Genomic DNA, 21,862 nt, shown 5'->3' on the forward strand with positions numbered 1-21,862 from the left:
TGTTGTTTAAAGGTCAAATGTACTATACTTCCAAAATAGGATATAACTAGGGTCTGTATGTTTGACTGTTCAAAAATAGTCTAACTAAACAAATACTTTCATATCTATACATTTATTTTACCTTCATTTATTTAATGTCCATTTTTTACCTAGACTAACACTGTAAGTAACATTGACTAACACCTTGGTACCTTCATGCCTCTATCTCTAGGTGTCTGCCCGCAGCGCTCAGCAATGTACTAGACTCCCGAAATTATTCCAAACTTTTAGGTTTTTTAAAAAAAATACAATATTATAGGGTTAGCCTTCTCCCTATCTTTTCTGTTTGTTAAATCCTTGGACAAATATTTATTCTTTGTTTTATCTTTAGCTGGTCCTTGATCTCACTCTGAAAGATTTATTTTTTGAACTACCACCCATACTCTATTCACATAAAACTCCTCTCCTCTGTTTATCGCACAGGTGATCAACATTCCTTGACCTAATAGCCCTTCTTCCCCAGTGTGCTGCTCTTTGAGTCAGGAATGTTCTTAAGAGCCATGTATGTGTGTGAATGCACGATGGCATTCGTGCTGTGGCTGATGAAAAAATGCCACAGACACTGTTTATCGATATGTCATTTCTTTAATTGTGAAGTGTGTAAAAATTTAGCTGTTTTATGGTGACTATAAAAAGTAGACAAAGCAGGATGCTCCTAGACTGATACATGGGCTTTCTCATCACTGTACTTTTCTACTTGCTGATGATTCCACTTGCACAGAGCGAGGCTACTCTGAGCTGTTCTGCCAGCTAACCAATCTATGTGCCAGCCTGCTAACCAGATTCAGAAACCAGTGCAAATCTACTTTAGACTATCCCTAGATATTCACTGCAAAGGTAAATTCCCTAGGCTACCTGTTTCTAGCAAGACCGGCACCCCAGGCCTGCCTGTGATTTATTTCTGCAAACCCATTTGATTCTCCTTTTTATGTCACACCTACAAAGTCAATCTGAAAGCAAAATACTTCAACCTAGAAGCCAGAGGAAATATTGCAGGATGGTACAAGTTAGCTTTTGAGAAAGCTCAAGGCAGTGTTCTTGCAACTTGCATTCTCTGGAACTTTTTTTTTTTTCCCTTCTGGAAGCCTTTTCTGCAGAATATCTTTATTGTTTTCAACTAGACCAGTAGTGTCCACTGCTGGTGGTAGAGGTAATCACGAGAGACTTCTAGAAATAAAAAGAAGATATTGGCCAAGGACAGCCATGAAACAGAAAGAAATATCCAGTGTATTTTGCATGCCATAAATCAGTGTGAGTAAAAGAAAAGATAATGCATAGAAAATGCCTAGTCTGGTGCTCCTAGCGATAATTATTTCATTATCATCGTTATTGTTTACCCCCTCAACGGTAGCAGTGATAAACCATGGGTGGCAGAAGCATGTGACAATCTTGTTTCTGTTCTTGAAGAAGGCTGAGGCTCAGCATGATTGGTTGTGTGCTTTTTACACTCCTGCTCCAATTGTGGTAGTTGATATGTGGGTAACCAACACTTGCAGGACACTGATTACTGCTCAGGTGGTTCATATGGAGTCTTTATAGGCAAAGAGTGCTGGGAATTCGACTTATAGTTCATCCAAGTTACTGAACTTGAATTTTAATCCCTCAAGACTACTCTATCTACTTTCCCTAAGTACCTGCCTTTAAAGGCATCTCTTGTTTTATTGGGCTTCACTTTATTGTACTTCACAGGGATTATTATTTTTTTTTTTTTTTACAAATTGAAGGTTTATAGCAACCTTGTATATACTAAGTCTATTGGTATTGTTTTTCCAACAGCATTTGATCACCTTGTGTCTGTGTTGCATTTGGTAATTCTTGTAGTATTTCAAACCTTATAATTATTACTATTATGTTTGTAATGATCTATGATCAGTGATCTTTATGATCACTGATGTTACTATTGTGATTATATTGACATTTTTAGCAATGAAGTATTTTTTAAGTGAAAAAAAAAAGAGTACTTGGAATTGATGCCCAGTTTTATTTTTGAAAGGATGGTATTGGTATTCTGTTTGCTGTAAGACCTGTGGCACGCACCGAGTCTTAGGCATCGTTTTTTCTTTGGCTGCCTAAAATCTTTTCCACCTTCCTAATAGCATCGTGTTAGGTTCGTTGCCTTGTCCTTCCAATCTGGTGCACTGACCTTCACTAGCCAAGAGCTAGGATTTGAGCCAGGTTAGACCAGTTGGACGGAGAAGGCAATGGCACCCCACCCCAGTACTCTTGCCTAGAAGATCCCATGGATGGAGGAGCCTGGTAGGCTGCAGTCCATGGGGTCGCTAAGTAGGACACGACTGAGCAACTTCACTTTCACTTTTCACTTTCATGCATTGGAGAAGGAAATGGCATCCCACTCCAGTGTTCTTGGCTGGAGAATCCCAGGGACGGGGGAGCCTGGTGGGCTGCCGTCTCTGGGGTCGCACAGAGTCGGATACGGCTGAAGTGACTTAGCAGACTTAGCAGTAGACCAGTTGGATGTTCCTTCCTGGAGTGTCCCCTCCCTTCCCTTCATTCTCCTTGAATCTTACTGGAATCCATGCATCCCGTTGGCAGATAGGTAATTCCTGAACTCCTCCTTCTCAGCCTCTGGGGTTCTGGTTGGTGGTCATTAATAGTTCTCTAGTCTTCCCACTGGTTCCCATGCTCTTATGTTTATGCTGGAAAGCCCATTGCCCATTGTTTCTGTGGCCTGTAACCAAAGAAATCTAGCTGCTATCGGGACCTTCCCAGTAGCTACAGGTGTGCTACCCAGGCTGAACCCTCTTGTCTGCCTGGACTTAGTAAGAACAGGAGAAGACTGCACACTTCCTCAGGGACCCTAGGGCCCAGAAGTGAGAAGGGTGAAGTGAGGTTCCCTTCTCTTCACAGAAGCTAATTTTTGCTGGATTATAAACGTGTGTGGCACTTCCCTGATAGCTCAGTTGGTAAAGAATCCGCCTGCAGTGCAGGAGACCCCGGTTTGATTCCTGGGTTGGGAATATCCCCTGGAGAAGGGATAAGCTACCCACTCCAGTATTCTTGGGCTTCCCTTGTGGCTCAGTTGGTAAAGAATCCACTTGCAAAGCAGGAGACCTGGGTTCGATCCCTGGGTTGGGAAGATCCCCTGGAGAAGGGAAAGGCTACCCGCTCCAGTATTCTGGCCTGGAGAAATCCACGAGCTGTATAGTCAGTCCAAGGCTTCGCAAAGAACTGGACATGACTGAGCGACTTTCACTCACTCAGACATGTGTCGTTATTCATTTGACTCTCCCGAGCAGCACAGGGGCTTGCACAGTGCAGGTGCTTGGCAAATGTTTACTGAACTAATCGGGTTGAAGAGGGGCCAGAGTCCTGAGTTCTAGTCTGAACTCTGGCACTCTTAGCAGTGGGAGCTTTGCTTAATCTTGGCCTCACTTTCTGAATAAAATCGGAATCGCAGTATCTGCCCCACCTCCTTCTTAGAGTGGTGAAGAGGGTGAACTGACGTGATGCGTGGGGAGGATTTTGTGTACACTGAAGCAGTGAGAGAGCAGTTAGAAAGTAGACATAGGATTGAGCTTTGACTCTGCCCAAGATCCCCTCACTGTGGACAAGATTCTTGCTCCTTGGCCCTCAGTTTCCCAATTTATAAAAAGAGGGGTTTGAGTCATAAGATTAGTTTTTTTATTTTAAAATTTTATATTGAAGTATAGTTGATTAACAATGTTGTATCCATGTATCTACTCTTTCAAATTTTCTTCCCATTTAGGTTGTTACAGAATATTGAGCAAGTTGCCTGTTCTGTTCAGTAGTGGGCCATAAGATTTTTAAGTTCCCTTGCCTTCTAACTTTCTGTAATTCTGTGACTGGAACGTTAGAATTACTTGGTGTGGGGTGGCTAAAGTCACTCAGAAGTTTCATCTGCTGCTCTGCTTTGACTCTCATTTCTTCCATCATCTTTGGTAATGGCCTCCTGTCTTAGGTCACATGATTTCTGCCCTTGGATGTGCCCTGAGGTCAGAGTTACATTGTTTACAAGGAGAAATGTTTATGCTCAATATAGAGTTAATCTTGTCTCACCCACATGCTTCCTCACTCTCTGCAATCCTGCCTCACTGGCATTCTGTCCTTCGAGGTATCACTCCCCTTTCCTGTTTCAGGACCTTGTGAAAAATTTCCCCTCCTCCCTGCCATATCATTCCTGCTTATTCTTCAAGTCTCGAAAATCAGCTCCCCAGAAAAGGCTTCCATGATCTCCCAGGTCTGGTTAGACTCCTATTTAGGTACACTTGTGGCCCTCTGCTCTTGTCCTTTTCGGCACTTATCACATGTGTGATCAAAATGACTAACTTTATTTTTTAATGTTTTGTTGAATTATGTATTTTAAAATTTAATATTCATCAGCCCTATTCTTTTTCTTTATTGTTTATTTTTGGCTGTGCTGGATCTCTGTTGCTGCATCGGCTTTTCTCTAGTTGCAGCGAGTAGGGGCTACTCTCTAGTTGAGGTTCCCAGGCTCAGAGCACAAGCTCAGAAGTTCGGTTGCACGGCCTTAGTTGCTCCACTGCATGTGGGATTTTCCTGGATCAGGGATTGAACTGGTGTCTCCCGCATTGGCAGACAGATTCTTTATCACGGAGCCACCAGGGAAGCCCAAATAAGTAACTTAATAATTAGCTGTTAATGGAGGTTCCACTATATGGTAAGTTCCATAAAGGCAGAGTGTGTGTCTGTTTGTTCATGGTTGAGTCTCATCACCTTGCAGAGTTCTGACACACTAGTGCTGATGGTTATTGACGAGTGAGAGAACTGCCCAGATACTTAGCTATTTTTGGAGAGGTAAGAGGCATGGAATAGAAATGTAAAGAATTGGAGTTGTCATGTTGGAAGCTAGGGGATATCTGCAAAAAGAAGAGACTCTCTTGCTAGTGGTAGTTGATCAAGTCCTACCTCTTCTCTTAATTTCATGTGGGAATTAATAGGTATGAGATGCCTTAATTTTAGCCTAAGATGTCAAATGGGATGTGTCTCAGTCATATGTTTTCACATTGCAGATCCAAAATCTAGTGACTTTAAATTAGAGTGCTTTGTTTGCTTATTGTTCTGTAGGTTGCTAATATGGACAGTGTTCATCAGGGGTGGCTCATCTCTGCTGCCCTGGGGGTTGGCTATGCTAACTCATGATTTTGAATCCAGCTGGCAGACTGGCTGAGGCCGGCTCATCCCAGATGACTTCATTCATATGTCTGAGGTGTCAGGTGGGGGAGTTGGGATGGATGGGGTGGCTGGGACTCTCTTTCCACTGATGCCTCACTCCAGGAAGGCCATCATCCTTGAGAAGGCTTGCTCAGCTTATTCCTAAGATGTCAGTGTTCCAGAGGGTGACCCTGAGAGCTACAAGTGCACTGAAGCTTGGAAGTCACACAGGTCACTTATCCCTCCTTCTAATGGTCAGAGCAGACCACAGGGCCAACTCAGATTCAAGCAATTGGAAAATAGACTCCATTTCTTGCAAAAAAAAATTGGTGGTCATATTTGATCTATCACAGAAAGTCATGGTGGAAGACACTGGGGTAGGGGAAAGCATAAATTAATATTCATATGTATAATCTCATGTTTTGAATGTAAGGCATAGAAAAACTAGAAAATCCTTTTTAGTTAAGTAAAAGATGGACAAGTGCTTAAGGATTACTAATGTAAAGTGATAACATATCGTCCTCTTGCTGGGGTTTTCATATGTCTTCATTGGGATCGGTATAAAGGGCCCATTTGTTAGAAATGGATATATCCTCTTGTCTAGGGGGTTCTTGAGGTAGGAGCTTTTTATGTCAGATGATTTAAAATCCAATAAACAGAACTTAAAAACAATATAGAAAAAAATCAAGACTTTTTTTTGAAGGGAAGATGTTAAGGATCATTGAGACAGATTACAAGGTTCTTTTCTTTTTTCTTTAAACCAATAAGCATAGCATGTCTCAGTTACTCAACCATCACTATTTGGCTTCATTGCAAGTTGTCTTTGCAGTTGGAGTAATAGTTCAGATTTAAAACCAGTTGGCCATTTTCAATGCGGGAGCAGGGATGTCCTGGAGTCTCACCAGGCATGTCTTTTACTAGGTACTGCTTGCCAATTATTGTTCTTTAAGCCAGTATTCTTTTCTAATATGTTATCGTTGTAGGAAGCCTTTATACTGCATCCACATTAACTGACATTGAGTGACTTGTTGGCTTTAGTCATCTGCATAATGGCTTTCTAAGTATAATTTATTAGTAGCTAATTGAGTTATATCTGTTGTGAAAGTAAAATTGATATGGTCTTGCCACCTTTCTGATCTTGCCACCTTTATGAATAGGCGTGCCCATCATTCCACAGCCCATCATTCCAAAAGAAAACGCACTCTGACTCAAATCAAAAATAACAAATTTGTTCTGCCTAATTTTAGTCTCTAAGACAAAAGTCTTCCTGAGCATTTCCTGTAAGCTACTGAAGCCCTAACAAAGCAACTCTCTCTGACTTTTGTAAAACTAATGTCTGAAGATAGATTATGACATATACAGATGTTAGGTGTGAGAAAATTACAATTTTTTCTTCATGAATAGACTAACTGTAAACTCATTAACCTTGGCAATGAAAGAAGTTAATACATTCTTTGTTTTTTTGTTTGCTCAACCTGTTCTCTTGAAGTCTGTCTTCTTTGCAACTTACTTGCAAGCGAGTTTCTTCCTTCTTTGTATGCTTTGTTTCTGATTCTTCCTTTCACGTATATTAAGGTTTGCTTATAGCCCAGTGTGAACAGGGTGATCAGATTCCTACTGGATGAGTAGAAGATGGACAATTTGAGATTCTGAAGTTTGACCTAACCTTGAGGAGGTTGATCATGGCTTATTTTGACAAATACAGATAAAGCTGTGGGTCACTATGGCAAGATAAAGCTTTGCTTTACCTGCCTTTCTTCCTTGGTGACAAAAAGGAGCAGAATTTGAAGGAATTCGATTGGAAAGAGATTTGGGAAAATAATTACAGTTTTGAAATTCATAAAATCTTTGTGAAGTCTTTGTTGCCTAAATCAGACTTGACCTTGTACTTATGCCAGATTCACATGGTGTTGCAGGTATAACAAAGCTAATAACATCATTTAACATTCTACCGGCCTAATGACTTCCATACTCTTTTAAGATAGTATGACTTTCCTAAAGAGTCATGAATGCGGGACAGCATGCCCTGGCTTTTGCAATCTCAAGGTACCATTGATCCGTTTCGTTTCTGTCCTAAGACTGAGATTTTGGCCAAAATTATCCAGAAAAATCCAGCTAAATCCTGAATTTGTTAATGAACCCCACCTATTTCCCATGTGTTAGTTTTCATCATGATGAGATAATATGACCTAGTTCCATGATAATTGATAGGGTCATCCAGTTAAATATGGCTGACTAAGCACATGTGTTTGTCATTGTTACTTGGGTTACTTTTTGCATTGCAGACAGATTCTTTACTGTCTGAGCCACCAGGGAAGCCCTTATTTTTGTGAACACATTTATTTTTGCTGCTTTCCACAATCTCTTGTATTTACCTTTGCTACTTCCTATAATCTCATGAGAAAGAAAATGAAGAAATGAGCATAAAATCATAAGGACAAACGAGGAAAGGAGAAGATGATAGGTAAGCATAGTCAAAATTTTACAATTTTCAAGATATGGAAACAACCTAAGTCCATCAATGAATGAATGGATAAAGGAAATGTGGTATATATGTATACAGTGGATAGTACTCAGCTACGAGAAGAAGAAAAACCTGCTATCTGTGACAAAAACATATGAACTTTGAGAAACAGAGGATAGAATGGTGATTGCCAAGAGTGTAGGTTGGAATGGGGTGGGGTTAGGGAGATTGTTAGTCAAAGGGGTTTTAAGATAAATAAGCTCTGGGGATCTATGTAGAGCATGGTGACTATAGATAATAGTACTGTATTATATACTTGAAACTTACTAAGAGAGTAGATGTTAAATCTTCTCACCACACACACACAGACAAAGTTATCTATGTGAGGTGATGAATGTATTAATTAACTTGATCATGGTAAGCATTTAACTATATATATAAATATATATATACACACATCAAATAATCACATTGTAGACCTTAAATATATGTAATTTTTATCAGTCAATCTTACCCCAATAAAGTTGGAAAAATAAATATATAAAAAGTAGATTCTACTAAAAATTTTATAACTGTGGCTATCAATTATAGCAGCCACTAACCACATGGGGCTGTTTACATTTGAATTAAAATTAAATAAAATTTAGGCATCCAATTTTATTAGCCAGTGTTTCAAGTGCTCAGTAGCTCCATATGGCTGCCCTGTTGGACGGTACAGATATAGAACATTTCTATTGTAACAGAAAGTTCTATCTGACAGTGCTGTTGAAAAGATGGAAAGTAAACAGAGAAACAGAAACTAAGGCTTCTGTGTTCTGCTCAGTGCCTGTGTGGATACAGAGGGTTGACTGCTGTTGCTGCTGCTGCTGAGTCGCTTTAGTCATGTCCAACTCTGTGTGACCCCATAGATGGCAGCCCACCAGGCTCCCCCGTCCCTGGGATTTTCCAGGCAAGAGTACTGGAGTGGGGTGCCATCGCCTTCTCTGAGGGTTGAATGAGGTCTCCCCAAAAGGTATATCCATGTCCTAATTCCCAGAACCTGTGAATGTGATCTCACTGGAAAAAGACCCTTTGCAGACGTAATGCAGTTAAGGATCATGAGATGATCCTAGATTTTGATCCTAGATTACTGGGTGGATCCTCAATCCAATAATGAGTCCTTATAAGAGAGGAGAGGAGAAGGAGATACGAAAATGGAGGCAGAAATTGGTCTTTGGCTGCTGTTGACCAAAGAATTCCTGGAGCCATCAGAAGCTGGAAGAGGCAAGGACCTTCCCTGGATTTTTCAGAGGGAGCCCTTCTGATTCCTCAGTTTTGGAGTTCTGGCTTCCAGAACTCTGAGGAAATAACATTTTTGTTGTTCTAAGTCGCCAATTTTATGATGATTTTTTTTACAGCAGACCTAGGAATTGGGTCTTCCCAGGTGGCTCAGTGGTAGAGAATCTACCTGCCAATGCAGGAGACACTGGTTCAATCCCTGGGTTGGGAAGATCTCCATGGAGGAGGAATTGGCAACCCACTCCAGTATTCTTGCCTGGAAAATCCTATGGACAGAGGAAACTAGTGGGCTATGAGTACATGGGGTCTCAAAGACTTGGATACAACTGAGTGTGTATGTGCACACACACACAGAAAACTAACAGAGGAAGTCAAGAAGACTAAATGCTTACTAAATGAAGAGTGTGAATCAGGAAAGGTCCTGAATGAAAGAAACTGGCAAAGCATGAGGGCAGCACTGAGGTGCCTTCCTCTGAAAGTCTAAGAGTAAGACTTTAATCCCAAAGGGGAATTTATTAACAATGCAGTAGGATCTCACAGCTCATATATTTATTAGAGAAGAGAGTTTTACATGGGGCAGACATCCCCCTGCCCCGACCCGGAACCAAGAGTATCGGCTCTATTTTGTCTCAGAAGGCAGAAAGGTAGTTGTGATTATTTTAGCTGTGGACTGAAGCACCAGTTGACCTCATTCCCTGAGCACTTGGCTTCCTGAATGTTTCTTTCTTTCTCTAGAATCTTGAGAAATTTTGTCACGTGCCTGATCCCTTCTTTGCTTCCTTCTTTGTTCTCCCCTGCCTACCTAGCCTCTTCACTCCTGAGAGATTTCTTCCCTTTTTCTGCAGCTGGAGGTCTACCACCAAGATGCACAGAACAGATGGATTACCAGAATGATCTGAGGGAGCATTCCTCGGCATCTAGGGCTAATTTTGTGATATCATTAACTGTAGAGAGGATAGACTTTAGCTGTACCTAAAGGGGGTGCACAAATAGGAGAATCTCTCTCTCTCTTTCCAAAAGGCAGATCCTCTTTGCTGGGCTTCTGGGCCCACTTGAGGGAGCCCCACTCTGTGCTCCAGAAGGTAGTTAGACTCAAGTGCTAAGAGAACCGCAAAGAAGAAGCAAGTCTAGAAAGTTTCTGAGAGTGAGAGAAAGTTTACCGACTGTTTGCTGGGTGTGTGATATAAAATGTCACATAACCACCTGAGGCTCAATATATAATGAGGGTTGTTGTGAGAAATATAAAAAAATAAGTAAATAGAAGAGGTGAGGTGATACTAGTTTAGTTCATGTATATTCTTTTAAGTTCCATTATGGGCCTGGGCAAGATAGAGAAACTGAGTTTGTAGGGGTGTTGGATTAAAGTTACATGTATATATATATCCACGTGTAGTTATCAACGGGCCCCAAATAGTTACAGAATGTCAAGAAGAAAAACATACAATTACTAGCCACTTGGAGTCTTTTCTCTAGGATCTGGAGAATAGAGAATATTCACAACATCTGGCTTCAAAAGTACATTTCACTTTCTGGTGCAACCAGAAACGCTGGCTTCTTTGGACATAGTGTAGTTTTGGTCCCTGGAGGTCTTTTACTGTGTTCTGAAAGTGCCGTTTGCATCTCATGAGCTTGGAGCATCCAGAGGCGCTGGTTAAACTGTTAAGGAATTTTAGCTCAACTTTGATTCCTTCTAACCAACACAAATGGCAGGAAGTGAAGAAGAACTAAAGAGCCTCTTGATGAAGGTGAAAGAGGAGAGTGAAAAAGTTGGCTTAAAACTCAACATTCATACAACTAAAATCATGGAATCCGGTCCCATCACTTCATGGCAAATAGATGGGGAAACAATGAAAACAGTGTCACACTTTATTTTTTGGGCTCCAAAATCACTGCAGATGGTGACTGCAGCCATGAAATTAAAAGATGCTTGCTCCTTGGAAGAAAAGCTATGACCAACCTAGACAGCATATTATTAAAAAGCCGAGACATTACTTTGCCAACAAAGGTCTGTCTAGCCAAAACTATGGTTTTTCCAGTAGTCATGTTTGGATGTGAGAGTTGGACTGTAAAGAAAGCTGAGCACCAAAGAATTGATGCTTTTGAACTGCGGTGTTGGAGAAGACTCTTGAGTCCCTTGGACAGCAAGGAAATCCAACCAGTCAATTTTAAAGGAAATCAGTCCTGAATACTCATTGGGAGGACTGATGCTGAAGCTGAAACTTCAATACTTTGGCCACCTGATGTGAAGAACTGACTTATTGGAAAAGACCCTGATGCTGATGGGAAAGATTGAAGGCGGGAGGAGAAGGGGATAACAGAGGATGAGATGGTTGGATGGTATCACCGACTCGATGGACATGAGTTTGAGCAAGCCCCGGGAGTTGGTGATGGACAGGGAAGCCTGGTGTGCTACAGTCCATGGGGTCGCAAAGAGTGGACACAACTGAGTGACTGAACTGAACCAACACAAATACTAGAGGAATCTGGATCTCTCATGTTATTTTAGTTTTTATCCTGATCTTGAAATTATTTATTTCTTTTGTTTTAGTTTTCTAAATTATATTTAAATATCTGCTACCTAATGCACATAAGCTACCTGGAATCAGTCAGAAGGCTTCCTTGAGAATTTTGAGATTTGGCTTTCACCACAGAGTTCTGATTTAACACATTGCCTTTCATTTCACAGAAAAACCCTTGTTAAATTTTGCTCTTGTAAGTTGAATATAGCAACCTAAGTTTTTTTCCCTTTCTTTGGGGAGAAGGTGCTTTGTTATAGAGTTGAAGGATTTCATTTTAATGTTGCAATCACTTCTTTAAAGCACTTTACATTTGAAAATATTTCCCCTATTATATTCTTCTAATTTCTGGCAGTGATTTGCAAAACAATGATTTTTTGTTTTGGATGGAACACAATTTTAAAAGGTAATTAAAAGTAGTCTCCAGTTAGGGAGACAACTGGAAGATTAACAAATTATGTAACTTCCTTAAGTTTTGCAATGTTTAGAACAAACCCACATGTGTTTTATATGCAGATTTAACAACCTTTTGTATTTCCTTGGCCTGGGAATAGGGATGTTAGTGGTTAATGACTTTCATTATAACATTGGAAGAGAAGAGTCATTTTCATTAAACAGGCTAGGATCAATCTCTTCTATTAGAGTCTTCCTAGTCTTGTTTCTTAGTGTTCCACATTGCTCTTATAATTAGTTTCAAACTTAATCCTGTAAAACTTGGTAGGGAAAAGAAAGAAAGACTTACATGAACATTCATATTTGTGACTGGATGAGTTTTAAGTTATTTAGCCCAGACCTTTGACATATTAAGACAGAGATGCCCAAATGAAGCAGTTAGAAGGTTTTCAGTTATGTGATAGCTAAAGAATTACTCTAGTTTCACCCTCAGAGATAGAGCCATATCTGGGGGCTTGAAGTTTGTCCCTAAGAATGCATATCTACAGGTATGCATGAACTACATTTATTCTGTTACATAAGAATTCTGTTATATAAAACCAGACACACAAAGAATTTTTACCAATCGGTAAGACACATGCTTCTTAAAAAATAATGACTTGATGGACATCAATATTTAAAATATAAAAGATATATAGTTAATAAATATAGTGAACACATTCAGTTTTATTAGTAATTAACAAATGAAAATGAAAGCAAAGATGTCACTTTGCCTATTAGATTTGCAGAGGTCAAATAGGTTGATAATACTGCCCATTAGTGAAAGCAAGGGGAACCAAATATTTATTACATGAGTAGGCTATGAGGAATAGCTTCCTTGAAGGCAAGGTACACATAAGTAAATCTTACAAAAAGCTTACAATAGTCTGACTCAGCAATCCCACATCTTGAGTAATCTCAAAGATATTATACAACAAGTCCAAGAATGTTAATGATGGCTTCAGAAACAACTAAAAGTTCTCTTAAGATATTAGTTAAATATATCATAGAACACTTAAACAGGCAGCCACCAAAAAGAGGGATACTGATTCTGTCCGTCTGTCCATAAGTCTCTCAAATTTTCTGCAAGCTTTGAGAGCAGAGGTTCTGACTGCCTTTGTTCCAGATTAATTTTTAAAGCACATTTGTATGGAGAATGGTTTTGGAAAAGAGATGTCTTCCTCCAGAGCAAAGACCAGGCATGCATTCTGAAAAGATTCAGATCCTTAAAGCTCAGGGTTATTTTTCTCAAAGTACAACCCAGTGTGTGTGCAGGGATCATCCGGCTCTCTTTGCAAAGCTTTATGGGAATTGGGCATTGGGAAACGAGTGTAAGGAAATACTGAAACTCTGGCTATTGCCATTTTTGTCAGTAACAGTCCTTTATCCCTGACCCAGGAGTCTTGTGTCTTCTGTCTGTATTTATGAAACTGTACCATGTTAGATTGTAGTGTAAAATGTCAGGGTCGCCACAGTTCTTGACCTATCTTTTTTTCTTAATTAAATTATCCCTGATTCATTTTTACTAGAGCTTTTTAAAAATTTGAAGTAATAAGTATACAGTGAGAGATACAAAGATGAAAAAGTAAGAATTCTTACTAAAACTTCTTTCTGGAAATACTATTCTGGAACTTGTTTTGTCAAGAGTCTATGAAGAAAAAAATTCTTTAAAGGTGAAAATCACTCACAGTAATTCTGGCTGTTTCTAAGCTAAAGTTATCAAAATATCAAACTTTTATTGAGTACTGAGAAAATATTAGGACAGCTAGTCTTTTTAATGGCTATTTATGATACCATACCTTCATTGTAGGCTTTCCAGGTGGCACAGTGGTAAAGAATCTGCTCGCCAATGTCGGAGATATGGGTTCAATCCCTGGGTCAGGATGATCCCCTGAAGAAAGGAAATTGTACCCACTCCAGTATTCAGGCAAATCCCATGGACAGAGGAGCCTGGTGGGCTACAGTCCTTGGGGTCACAGTTGGACACAACTTAGTGACTGAGCGAGAGCATGAGCCCCTTCACTGTGTGGGTTTAACCCAACTCCCACTGATAATTTGAGTTTTGAACTAATACAATCGTATGGTAAATCTAAAACAAACTAAAAATAAAAACATGCACAGACTTCAGCTGAAGTGTTTTCAATCACAGCAATCAGTTGGGAGCCATAGGATCATTTCACAGTACTAGGTCAGAGTACTAGGTTTTTGAAGAATAAAACAAAGCACAAAGCTATTAAGTAGCATGTCAAGCAGTATGCAGAGTGTGTCCTGTTTTGAATATATGAACAAGGAAAAGTCTGAAGAGAAGTCATTAAAATGTTATCAGTGGTTAATTCTGGCTTGTGCGATTAACACTGACTTTTATTTTCTGTTCTTAATTGTTCATATTTTCTGATTTTTTTTTTTTTTGGAACTCAGCATGCATTACTTTTACAACCAGAAGGTTAATAAAACAAGTGAAATGAACAGATGAGACAAAAAGGGCTAGGGTGAAAAATTGGGGTATAGACACAAGACATCAAAAGATACGAATGAAAAGTTTCGTGTCAAAGACATTCAAATAAGGTGACAGTTTTTAATTAGAATGGTTTGCACCCTTAGCACTTCTTGAGTTCAGAGGGAAGAAATACTTTTCAATAAAAGGTCTTTGTAAAAACCAGGCTTTCATTTATTCTTTCTCTATGCTTAAGATTTTCTGTCCTCCATTTATTATTAACCAGTTATATTTCCCGAGTAACTATTCTATGCCTAGTCCTGCTTCAGATACTTTATCAGATTCAATATCAGGAACAGGGATAATATACTTTACAGTTAAATATGAGGAATTTCAGTCATGGGTGGTAAATTGAGGGCTTTATTTCTCTTCTGTTTTATTATGCTTTGGATCATTTTATTGCTCATTAGTCTGTTTTCTGGAGTGTGGATAAGTGAAAAGATACAGACACAAGATTAAGTGTCATCAGTTCAGTCACATACTCGTCTTGCAAAGAAATTACAGTGAGTCCCCTGACACGTTAGCTGCTCATTTTTGGCCAGAATGTGTATGTGTTGATCGGATGGTTTATGCATTAACAGATAGAGTGGTTTAAATGGCTTTTCCCCCTTAGCCAGCAGTTTACATGGAAACACTAAAGGGTGTGATGACAGAAATGAAGTGGTTTTCTGGTTAGCAGTCATCAGATTTAGAACCTTATTCTTAGCCTCTGTAGTTGAGAGCTAGTTCCTGCTAACATTCCTTTTTAAATCCTTCTTTCCGTCAGTAAAAATAACAGTCCTAATTTTCAGGGATGCCATCTTATATCTGCTGTTCATTTGGTACAGAGTCCTGTGTATGAATAGTGTTAATGAGTCTGACTTCTTTCATAACATTTCTGACCTAGTACCTGGAAAGAATATAGGTTTTCAGCTCAGACAAATTCCTGGTAGGTCTAGAAGCATTTAAATTTATTTAAGGGGAGACGCTGATTTCATGGGGGGGGGACAGTAGTTAATTTGCAAGTCTGTGGTGAGGCTTTAAATGCTGCCATTAAGCTTGACAGAGTAGTTGATGGCATTTGGTCACATTTTGTTCTCCCAGAAGCCTCTGGCTGACTTAAAAATAAATCATTACAGACAGACCATTAAACTTTATGAACTGTGAATGTGCTTAATAGTCTAGTATAATAAAATGCTCTAAGTTTCTCCATGGCCCATTGCTTTTACCTGAGGTTCTCTGCACATTTCAAATACACTGACCATCTAAAAGATGATTATATGACTGCATGGTCAAGGCCTTTTAAAAACATTTGACTGTGTTTGACCTAATGATAAGGTGAGATTAAAACTTTGGTAGTATTTCTGAGTGTTAAATCTAATGAATTTTTGGTTCTGGTCCATGTCTAATTAAAACAACTTCTGACTGCATAAATGCTGTCTATAGTCCTTGAAAATGATAAAAGGTTTTCTTTCTTTTTTTTTTTTTTAATTTACAGCATTAAAAAAAACCAATGTGCAACTGTAGTTTTTCCTAAAAGAGAACAGTGACTGACCTGAATTGTTTCACCAATATATACACATAAGTTCTCATTTTATAAAACCTCTGTGTAAAAAAAGGAAGGGAATTCATCATGATGGTTAGTAACTGAATTTACACTGTGGTTCCAGTTCTTAAGCTGCTTGACAGTGATTTACAGACTTCATCTCTAAAATAAGAATGATGCCAGGATCACTGATTATCTCACATAAGGCAAAGCCACAAAAGCAAACTTATAATTACTGAACAAATATGAAAATGCACTGCTATTGTTTTTGCTGTTATTTGCATAGCACCTGCTAATTGCTTATAATACTCTGAGATCTATGGGTTGGGCATAGGCTGTCTGGCTATCAAATAATTTCACAAAAAACTTAGTATGATTTCTCTGTTCACTGGAAGTGGCATAGATGAAGATCACTGGAACTTAAGAATTTGATAATGTCAAATTTCTTTCTTTTTCTTTTTTCTCTCCATTTCTGTTTTCTTTGTCTTTTGCTTAAAAAAATCCCCCTTACCCACCCCCTTGATAAACCCTCTTTATCAAGACAGCATGTGGATGAATGATCATATAATGACCTGTAAAAACACAACTGACCAAAGGCCACCAAAAACATATCTGTAGTAAAAAAAAATGTTGTCTACTAGTAGAGATGAAGCATGTACACATGGTTACCCCGGGTGTCTCACAAGGAGAGTTACAAAGGGACAAAAACTTTTGGGAATTAGAGTTAGCCACAGGGTGGTCTTGGTAGGGATTGGTCAGAATTTGGAAAATAAGTGAGCTGTGGTCTTATCTTGAAATATATGATGTGAATGAGCTGCTGCTAATACATTTGGGCTAAGATAGTTCATCTTGCATGCCACAATTTAGTATAATTTACCCATTTCATGAGTTGTGGTAGAAGTTTCAAGCTGTGACTTTTGTTTCAACTCTTGGTTACCCTTTCGTGAGCCTGAGCTGAAGGAGAGGACATGATCTCTGGGACATGCTCAACCCAGAGTCCTACGCCTGCTGATCAGAGGGTTGTTCAGAGAATGTTGTCTACAGTTGAATTAGTCCCTCATGTTTCTTTAGTTGCAGGATGAGTTGCTGAATTATCCAATATGACATTGACTGCGTGGCAGCATTTAAAACTCTGGAGACCATATTCTTAACGCTTGCAAAACAGGCAAAACTACAAGGATTCTCACTGAAATTCAAAGCATGCTTATATGTTCCATAATCTATTCAGATACTCCCGTACATTGGATATCAATTGATTAGCTCTGCCAGTGTCTGTAAAATTAATCGTCCACCTGATGGTTTGTTAGGGCTAACATTCTTGAGATTACTGTGATTAAAAATGGAGCCTTCTACTAGCAATTTATAATATTGAGCCAGCAGAGATGCAAGAAAAAAACCAAGAGGATATGGCACAAAGCCATGAAAAGCACTGCAGGATAATCAGTGGTTTCTGCCTCTGGAGAGGTTTGGTTTGGAAGGTATTAGATGAAAGCTGCGGAGAAGGCAATGGCACCCACTCCAGTACTCTTACCTGGAAAATCCCATGGACGGAGGAGCCTGGTAGGCTGCAGTCCATGGGGTTGCTAAGAGTTGGACACGACTGAGCGACTTCACTTTCACTTTTCACTTTCATGCATTGGAGAAGGAAATGGCAACCCACTCCAGTGTTCTTGCCTGGAGAATCCCAGGGATGGGGGAGCCTGGTGGGCTGCTGCCTATGGGGTCGCACAGAGTCAGACACAACTGAAGCGACTTGGCAGCAGCAGCCTCACTCTTCAGTTAGAGAAGGCAATGGCATCCCACTCCAGTACTCTTGCCTGGAAAATCCCATGGGCGGTCCTCCTGGTGGGCTGCCGTCTACGGGGCCGCACAGAGTCAGACATGACTGAAGCGACAGCAGTAGTAGTAGTAGTAGATGAAAGCTGTATCTACCTTATGTAGTCTTCAGTTTTGGTACCAAAAAGCCCTGGGCATCATCACTCGGTTACAGCTGACTTTTGGAGCAGGTATCAGGGGTACCTGTCAGTTACTTCCTTGTAGTACTGTAGTCCAGGGTGCATGGCACACTCTTTTATTTAGGTTCTTTTGGGGTTTCTTCTAGGAGATTTAGTTTCTGATCTGAAGCTGACGGCAGGGGCTTTTAGGTGAATCTGAGGAGAAAACAGATACCCTTTAGGATCTAACAGTATTAGAGTGGAGGAGAGTGGAATTCTATATTGAGCAAAAATACGTAATTGTTTTTGTAAGGGCTTAGTCATAGATTTTCCTAGATCTAGAACATGATATGGACTATGAAGATCTTGACAAATCTCCAGGCCTTCAATATATCCCCAAAGTATATCATAAATGTTACTAGTTGACATATATGCTTTAATATAGAGGCAAAATATTTTGTACATGGTCGTTGTATCATCTTTTATATGAACATAAATATGCTCCTATGTTAAAACATATTATTGAAGCATATTTATATTAATTCACTTGACTTGTATATAATTAATCTTGGAAGGCTGAACTGCTCTTTTGAATGACACTTTTAGAATAGAATTTCTTATCTAGAAACATAACTTGTCCCATTTGAGTAAATGTTGAAGACTATGCAAAGAGACTGACCACTCAGTCTTAGAAGAAGAACCTAAACTTTTACCCAAACTGCTTCTTTGCATCTTTTTTAATTTGTAGGAATTTAATTAGATTCTTAAAAACTTAATAAGCATCATTCACATCAATTTTCAAACACCATATTTATGTTAACTCATTTCACTTGGACATAATTAATCTTGGAAGGCTGAAGTGAATATGCTTAGGCTTTGTTGTTCAGTTGCTTAGTCGTGTCTGACTCTTTGTGACCCCATGGACTGCAGCATGGCAAGCTTCCCTGTCCTTCACTATCTCCTGGTACTTGCTCAAACTCATGTCCATTGAGTCGGTGATGCCATCCAACCATCTCATCCTCTGTTATCCTCTTCTCCTCCCACCTTCAATCTCTCCCAGCATCAGGGTCTTTTTCAATGAGTCAGTTCTTCGCATCAGGTGGCCAAAGTATTGGAGCTTCAGCTTCAGCATCATTCCTTCCAGTGAATATTCAGGACTGATTTCCTTTAGGATGGACTGGTTTGATCTCCTTGCAGTCCAAGGGACTCTCAAGAGTCTTCTCCAGCACCACAGCTCAAAAGCATCAGTTCTTTGGCTCTCAGCCTTCTTTACAGTCCTACTCTCACATATGTATATAACTACTGGAAAAACCATAGCTTTGACTAGATGGACCTTTGTCAGCAAAGTAATGTCTCTGCTTTTGAACATGCTGTTTGTCATAGCCTTTCTTCCATGGAGCAAGAGTCTTTTAATTTCATGGCTGTAGTCATCATCTGCAATGATTTGGAGCCCGAGAGAATAAAGTCTCTCACTGGTTCCTTTGTTTTCCCATCTATTTGCCATGAGTGATGGGATAAGATGCCACGATCTTTGTTTTTTGAATGTTGCATCACTTTCATCAAGAGGCTCTTTAGTTCCTCTTTGCTTTCTGCCATAAGAGTGGTGTCATCTGTATACCTGAGGGTTGATATTTCTCCTGGAAATCTTAATTCCAGCTTGAGCTTCATCCAGCCTGGCATTTCACATGATGTACTCTGCATATAAATATTCAGAGTTAAATAAGCAGGGTGGCAATATACCCTTGATGTACTGCTTTCCCAGTTTGGAACCAGTCCATTGTTCCATGTCCAGTTCTGTTTTTTTTTTTTCTTGATCTGCACACAGGTTTCTAAGGAGGCAAATAAGGTGGTCTGGTATTCCCAACTCTTTAAGAATTTTCCACAGTTTGTTGTGATCCACACTGTCTAAGGCTTTAATGTAGTTAATGAAGTAGAAGTAGATGTTTTTCTGAAATTCCTTTGATTTTTCGATGATCCAAGGGATGTTGGCAATTTGATCTCTGATTCCTATGCCTTTTTAAAATCCAGCTTGAACATCTGGAAGTTCTTGGTTCACGTACTGTTGAAGCCTAGCTTGAATGATTTTGAGCATTACCTTGCTAGCATGTGAAATGAGTGCAATTGTGCAATAGTTTGAACATTCTTTGGCATTTTCCTTCTTTGGGGTTGTAATGAAAACTAACCTTTTCCAGTCCTGTGGCCACTGTTGAGTTTTCCAAATTTGCAGACACATTGAGTACAGCACTTTCACAGCATCGTCTTTTAGGATTTGAAATAGCTCAGCTGAAATTCCATCACCTCCACTAGCTTTGTTCATAGTGATGCTTCCTAAGGCCCACTTGACTTTGCATTCCAGGAGTGTGTTTAGCTCTAGGTGAGTGATGACCCCATCATGGTTTTCCAGGTCATTAAGACCTTTTTTGTACAGTTCTTCTGTGTATTCTTGCCACCTTTTCTTAATATCTTCTGCTTCTGTTGGGTCCATACAATTTCTGTCCTTCATTGTACCCATCTTTGCATGAAATGTTCCCTTGGTATCTCTAATGTATAGGCTATTCTTGAGTAATATTTGTTTTGATTGAAAAATACCAAAAATTCATGTGTGATTGATATTCTTGAGCAGAGAACCTATATCTTGATCCTAATGGTTTTAAAAGCTAACTTTTCATTTCATTTCTTTCTTCCTTGGTTGCTATCCAAGTCCTAATGTTTGTTACTTCCTAAAGTGACAGTTTTAGTAGAATTTGAAGTTTTGTTCCTATAATAGCATGAAACCATTAAAGAAATAAGTTCAGTTTCATCTTGGCATTTATTTGCGATTGGGAGACTATTATTGGAAGGCAGGCTCACATCTGTCTAAGTTATCTTCTAATTAATTTGACATAAGCTTTCTGAGGCACTATTTTTCTACACCATTGGTCTCTCAATTTTTAAATTGTGCCTCTGTCAGCAAAATATTTTGAAAATGTCTTTCTGTAAAATGAGTGTATATCTTTTCAAATTGTGTATGTGTAATATTGTCATTCCGTTATATTAAAGATTAAGAAAGTCTTAATTTCTAATTTTGAAATTAAAAATAGAAATTTTATTCATTGAAGACATTTTCTGGGATATATAGCCCCGTTTGGGAAACTACAGTCTTATATTTCTCCTTAATAATTTTTCTGCCCTCATTTCTTCAGGATGCATCTCATGCCTAGATTTTAACACAGTGGAGCAGTAACTCTCTGTTGAAGGGAGAATCTGAGGGGAGATGCCTGAGAAGCATAATTTGAAAGAAGTCATGTCCATGATTCCAATGCAAGCCCCCTGGACTGCAGTTCTTACCACCTCAGCCATATCCATATCATGAAAGTTGTAAATAATGCTGCTAAGAATATTGGGGTGCATGTATCATTTTGAATTAGTATTTTTGTTTGAAATAAACAGGGATGAATTATTTAAAAAAATTCCTAATGTATGCTTATTTTATTGATCACAGTCTCAGTAAGCTAAGCAATATTTCTGAGAGAATTTTCTAACAATAGTCCCAAGAGGAAGCCCTGAAAAAACAGTTCGGTGGCCTGATTCATTTGGGAAATAGTTCCTTCTTGTCCCTTCTTTTGGAAGTCACCAGGAAATAGAGATTATGAGACATCCTGCAGTAAACAACACTTTGAACTTCGTTTAACCCAGTGTTTCTTAAACTTCTTTGGCTTGGAACCCTTCATTTATATAAACTTTGTTAATTTAGTGTAAAACTGGTGTTTGATGAAATATACTTTGGGAAATGCTAGTGTAAAATGTAATTTCTATCTGTGCCTGCGTGGTTGCTCAGTTGTCTGACTCTTTGTTACCCTATGGACTGTAGCCCAACAGATTCCTCTGTCTATAGGATTTCCCAGGGAAGAATATTGGGGACAGTTGCCATTTCCTCCTCCAGGGGATCTTCCCAACTCAGGGATCGAACCCATGTCTCTGTGTCTCCTGCATTGGCAGGCTGATTCTTTACCACTGAGTTACCTGGGAAGCCCATCTGTCTATCTA

This window comes from Oryx dammah, unplaced genomic scaffold (genome assembly GCF_014754425.2).
Source record: "Oryx dammah isolate SB20612 unplaced genomic scaffold, SCBI_Odam_1.1 HiC_scaffold_20, whole genome shotgun sequence".
Taxonomy (NCBI): domain Eukaryota; kingdom Metazoa; phylum Chordata; class Mammalia; order Artiodactyla; family Bovidae; genus Oryx; species Oryx dammah.